The sequence below is a fragment of the Phascolarctos cinereus genome, unplaced genomic scaffold, assembly GCF_003287225.1.
Source record: "Phascolarctos cinereus isolate Bilbo 61053 unplaced genomic scaffold, phaCin_HiC Scaffold_5;HRSCAF=322, whole genome shotgun sequence".
Taxonomy (NCBI): domain Eukaryota; kingdom Metazoa; phylum Chordata; class Mammalia; order Diprotodontia; family Phascolarctidae; genus Phascolarctos; species Phascolarctos cinereus.
The window spans coordinates 476,749,140-476,755,117 of record NW_027555958.1 but is presented as its reverse complement, the minus strand read 5'-3'; positions in this window follow the sequence as shown (position 1 = coordinate 476,755,117).

The following is a 5,978-nucleotide window of genomic DNA, read 5'->3' as shown; positions in this document are numbered from 1 at the left end:
CCCTACTGTAAGCTCCCGGAATCGGGCTCTTTCAGTCCTTTGGGGAGATGAGAGAGATGTCTGTGGAAAGGCTCTCTGATGCTCCTAAGCCAGGATCTCTATTTGGTCCATTTTAACTCCCTCCAGAAAAGGCTGAAGGGCTCAGTTGGGCAGACTGGGAGGGAGAGTCCAACAAGGGTGGATAAAACCACCAGGGGGCCTTTTTGCCTTTGTATCCCTATGGCCAGACACTAGTAGGTACTTAATGAAAGCTTGTGGATTGTTTGGTGGGCCTCAGGCTGCCTCAGGGTCTAAGGAGGGATTAGAGGAGGGGGAGTGGGTTCCAGCAGGCTGCTCCTGGATCAAGAGGCATCCACCCAGTGGAAATTTTGGAGTCACTTTTCCAAAGGGGCTGCCCCGCCCCCAATCATCCCCCTTTATAATTGGGACCAGGAGACCGCACACCTTGTAGGATAAGCACCTCACACACTAGGCAGCCCCCGGAAGTGGAGAAGGAAAAGGACCAGGGCCACAGGTCATGCAGGGCAGGAGAGGGTGCTCTACCTCTGACACCACAGCAGGAGATGAGGGTTGCACGAGGTCTGATGCCCTCACATACTTACTCTACGATCCAGTTAAACTGGACTATTTGCTCTTCCCCCAGCAGGACTTTCCATCTCCCACCCCCACGCTTTCACCCGTGCCATCTCACATTCCTGGAATGCCCTCCCACTTCACATTTGCCCCTGTGGACCCCCTAGCTGAGGCCTTTCTTGATTGGCCCAGTTTTTAGTATTATTCTACCCCAGCTTCTTCATGTTTTTGTGCTTCATACTGACTAACCTGTCCACGGCCCAGGCTGCCCTCCCTTTTTCCCCACAGTCAGGTCTTTGTAGGCACAGTCCCAACACAAACTTTTGCTGTTCATCCATCTTTTTCCAATAGGACCGATGGCGTCACTAATGGGGGATGTCTTGACTTGCACATGCACTGGACAGATGTAATGCAGAGCAGTGCAAAGTTATCTGCCTCACTCTCTTCTCCAGGGTCAAGTCCAGGGGCAGGACAAAAGTCAGGGTGACTGGTGACAGCCAGGGTGCAGTGCATGACCTGGTGTCTTCCAAGTCTACCCAAGCTCTGAGTGCTCCACAGAGCCTGCTTCAGCTGCCTTCCTGGCTAGTGGAACACATTCTTCTCAACCACGCGTTCTGCCTGAGGAAGTGTTCCCTGGCTTGGGGCAAATATTCCCCACCCCGCCCAGGCACACACACAGTAGGGGCTTGATAACTGTCAATCGAACTGACCAAGGCTCTTTTTGTCCCTAAGGCCTCCAGCTAGTTCCCAGGGGCATGGCAGTCACTTTTCCTTAGAAGCCTCCAGAGGAATATAAAACACCACAGCTCCAGAATAGGATGGGGACTCAGAGGGCCCTGCTGAGTGACAGAATTACCCCATTTATCCTTGCCATTAATCAATCTATTCTACCGCACTAATCAGTTGTGGTTCCACTGGCTTCTTTCCAGAGACTATCTGAACTCATTAATGCCTGAGCAGCTGGTCTGAGGGTTAAGGCAATCAAACCTCTACATTAGGAATATTTTATGGCAGCTGGGTGAAGGAGAGGGTGGAGAGGGGAGAAACATTCAGAGGTGATTACAAGCTGATTCTAGGTGATAGAACTAGGTTCTAGTTCAGATAGGGTCTGAACTGGGCAGGAAAGGATAGAAAAGAGGGAAGAGATGTAAGAGATAATACTGTCCTTATAGCAATGACAGACCTGGAGAAATGATTGCAAATAGGGGAGACGAAGGCCAAAGAGGGATGGAGAGGCAATGGACTACCACAAAGAGAGAGCCCCCTGGTTCTATGGTCAGAAGACTGAGGTTCCAGACCTGCTTCTGACCTTCACTAAGTGTGTGAACTGAGGAAGATGTGCTCCTTTAGAGGCAAGGAGGAGGAAGATGAACTGAATGAGTCTGAGAAGGGAGAAGCAGGGGAAAGGGATCTGTCCCAGAGGCCAAGGGAAGAGGGAGCATGAGTGCTGCTGTTGGCACTGACCAGCAGAGTCAAGTGCTAAAGAAAGGTCAAGGAAGACAAGGACATCTCGACCTCAACATGCCTCAGACTAAATTCATTATCTCCCCCACCCCCAACCCCTCCTGTCTGACTAACTTTTCTATGACTAGGCCAGGACACCACCATCTCCCCAGTCACCCAGGCTCTCAACCAATCATGCTCAACCCTCTCTCACCCCCTCATACCCCAGCTGCTAAGCCTTGTAGCTTCTGCCTTTGTAACATCTCCCCAATACCTTCTCTCCTCTGCCTCTACCTGTGCCCCCATCCTGGTGCAGACCCTCCTCCTCTCATGCCTGGTCAACTGCAATAGCTGCTGAAGTGGGGTCTGCCTGCCTCAGTTTCTCCCCACTCCAGTCCATCCTCCCCAAAGCTGTCAAATTGATCTTCTTAAAGTTCAGATATGACCACACAGTCAATTAACCCTAGCAGCTCCAGGAGCAAATATAAAATCTGTTTGGCATTTAAAGCCCTCATAACCTGGTCCCTTCCTATCTCTCTACATTTCCAGTTTTCTAGCACTTTGTCCTTCCCTTCTTCTCCTCCATACTCTCATACATCCTCATACATCCAGTGACACTGGACTTCTGGCTGCTCCATGAATAAGACCTCTTGGCTCAGGACATTCTCTCTGGCTAACCCATGTGTCCAATGCTCTCTGTCCTCATCTCCACCTTCTGACTTCCCTGGATTCCCTCCCAACCCATTCAAAATCCCACCTTCTACAAACAGCCTTTCTCAATTCCTCTTAACACCTTCCCTCTGTAGATTAGCTCCACATTGCCATATCTATCTTGTTAGCATTTTGTCTCTCCCATTAGACTATAAGCTCCATGAGGGCAGGGGCTGCCCTTAACCCAGTGCCTGGCAGCCAGCAAATGCTTCATAATTGCCTTGACTTAGTCAAAGCCACACCTTGCCCGAAGGGAAATGTTTCATTCCCACCTCCTGCTACAAATTTGTAGCAACGTTTCATGGTAACAAAATTATCAGTCAACACGTCTCCAGCACCTGCTAGGTGCCAGGCACTGTGATGTGTGCTGGGGACCCAAGGACAAAGAATGTAGTGGTTCCTACTTACATCAATGTCAGATCTAATGAGGGAGGCAACCAGTACGTAAATAAATGTATACAACATCCATCCAAATTGAGTTAAAGCAACCACAAACCAGGTAGTTAAAAATGCAGGCAGAGGGAGGGTGGGCAGGCACAGGAAGCTTGAAAGGTGGGGGTCAGGAGAAGCTTCATGAAGAAGATGGTGCTTGGGGTGAGTTTTCAGGGAAGAGAGGGACTTTCCTGGATTCGAGGGAAGGAAGGAGGGCATTCCAGGCGTGTGGATGCCTTTCAGCCGGGATCAGGTGATTACTTGGTGTGGTCTGAATGCACTGAAATGTTATGCTCTGAGTTCCACCCGTAATGCGCCCCCCCCCCCGCAACAGAAGGCCCCAGACATCCCCAGCTTCCTTCCAGACTCCTCCAGCAAAGCTTTGCTCATCTCTCCGATGTCAGTGCCTGGTCCAGTGACTACACATTTACTTTGTGTTCACTTCTATGTGTCTGTGTTATTTCCCACGACTGAATGGAAGCTCCCCGAGGGTAGAACCTGTTTCCTTTTGTCTTTGCATTCTTATAACTTGATGCAAGGCCTGGCACATAACGGATACTTGGTAAATACTTGTTTACTGGTTGATTAGGAAAAAACTAATAGAATTAATTAAGGGAAACCTGGAAGGCCCTCTATGAACTGATCAAAACAGAACCAAGAGAAAAACCACACCACCACAATCATGTAAAGAAAAGCAACTTTGAAAGATACTAGAACCATAATCTGGGGCTGAGCTGCCTTGACTGATGAGGGGCTAAATTCAAAGGCAAGTAGCTCCTTGCCCTGCATCTAGCTGGCCCCAGGCCCTGGAGCAGCCAGGCCATCCTTCACATCTCATCCATGTCCATCCTGGAGGATTCACTACACTTCCTGCTGGCTGGTGGCAGCTCACCCTCCTCTTCTCCTGCTTCCACCTCTGGCACTGGGCACAGCAGGCAGATTGATACTGCTGTTGTTCCTGGAGAGGGCATGTCAACTGACTGCCCCACAGATCAGCTCATTGTCTCCCTGACTTTGCAGGGCTTCTCCTTCCTAGTCACCATATTCCCCATCAAAATGTAATCTCTTTGAGGGCAGGGCCCACATTACTTTTGTATTTATATCCTCACCTGTTTGGCATGCAATAAACAATAAACTCTTTTTTTCTCCCTCCTTCCTTCCTTCTTACCTCTTTTCCTTCCTTCTTCTCTCCCTCCCTTCCTCCCTTCCTTCCTTCCTTCCTTCCTTCCTTCCTTCCTTCCTTCCTTCCTTCTTTGCTCTGCCCTCCCTCCCTCACTTCTTTCCTTTCTTCCTTCCTTCTTTCCTTTTTCCTTCCTTCTCTCCCTCCTGGAGGTGGCACCTATGTTTTAAAAATGTATCCTTAATATCTTTATTTTTAAAAAACGGGCCTGTACACTAAGAGGCCATTGGGAACCTCAGAGAGCAGTTCAGCAGAGAGACAGGGAAGGAAGACATATTGGAGGAGGTTAAGGGTGAGCGAATAGGTGGTGAAGACACAGTGAGAGTATAGGCTACCCTTATAATTTTTTTGTTAGTTCAATGATGAGAAGAGGAGAGATCTAGTATGAGAGAATTAAGGGGTGGGGTGGATGGGTAACAGAGTTAGTATTAAATTGGGAAGGCCCCTCAGAGATCAGCATCTCACTTTACAGGTAAGATGATTTTTTTTTTCACTGTCATGCTGCTTTATTTTTTTTTTAATTTTTAATTAATTTATTTTCAATCATCAACAATCACTTCCATAAGTTTTTGAGTTTTAAGTTTCTCCCCCTCTCCCTCCCCACCTTCCTCCCTAAGATGGCACACAATCTGATATATACTATACATATATATTCCTATTAAACATATTTTCACATTAGTGATGTTGTAGGTAAGAATCAGAACCAATAGGAGGAACCACCAGAAAGAGGAAACAAAACACAACAGAAGAAAAAAAATAGCAAATAGTATGCTTCAATCTGCATTCAAACTCCCTAGTTCTTTCTTCTCTGTGGATAGCATTTTCTATCATGAGGCATTTGGAGATGTCTTAGATTCTTGTATTGCTGAGAAGGGTTAAGTCTATCAATATCAGTCATAGCACAATGTAGCTGTTACTATGTACAACATTCTCCTGGTTCTGCTCCTTTCACTCAGCATCAGACCACAAGTCTTTCCAGATTTTTCTGAAGTCAGCTCATCATTTCTTATAGCACAACAGCATTCCATTACATTCATATACCACAACTGTTCAGCTATTCCTCAATCAATGGGCATCCTCTCGATTTCCAATTCTTTGCCACCACAAAAAGGGCTGCTATAAATATTTTTGTACATGTGGGTCCTTTTCCCATTTGTATGATATCTTTGGGATACAGCCCAAGAAGTGCTATTGCTGAGTCAAAGGGTAGGCACATTTTTATAGCCTTTTGGGCATAGTTTCAAACTGCTCTCCAGAATGGTTGGATCATTTCACAACTCCACCAACAATGCATTAGTGTGCCAATTTTCCCACATAAGATGACCTTTGTCAAAGAGTTAGGGACTTGCCCAAGTTCTCCAAGACAGGCCCAAGTTTCTGTTTCCTGCGCATCCGATGATGGAGACATGGAAGGAATTGACGGCCTCACTGGACAAATGAAGAAACTGATTCCCTGATTCTCCTCCCTAGCCGTTCTCCCTGGACCACAGCAACTCAATGTTCAGCTCAGAGTGGGTAGAGATAGATCCCTGAAGCTTCCCCAAACCCCTTCCTTGCTCCTCTCCAGAAAAGTCCTAAATCCTGGCAGGCCCTGCTGGGAGCAGGTCAGGTACCCTGTGTCAGGCAAGGGAAACTTCCA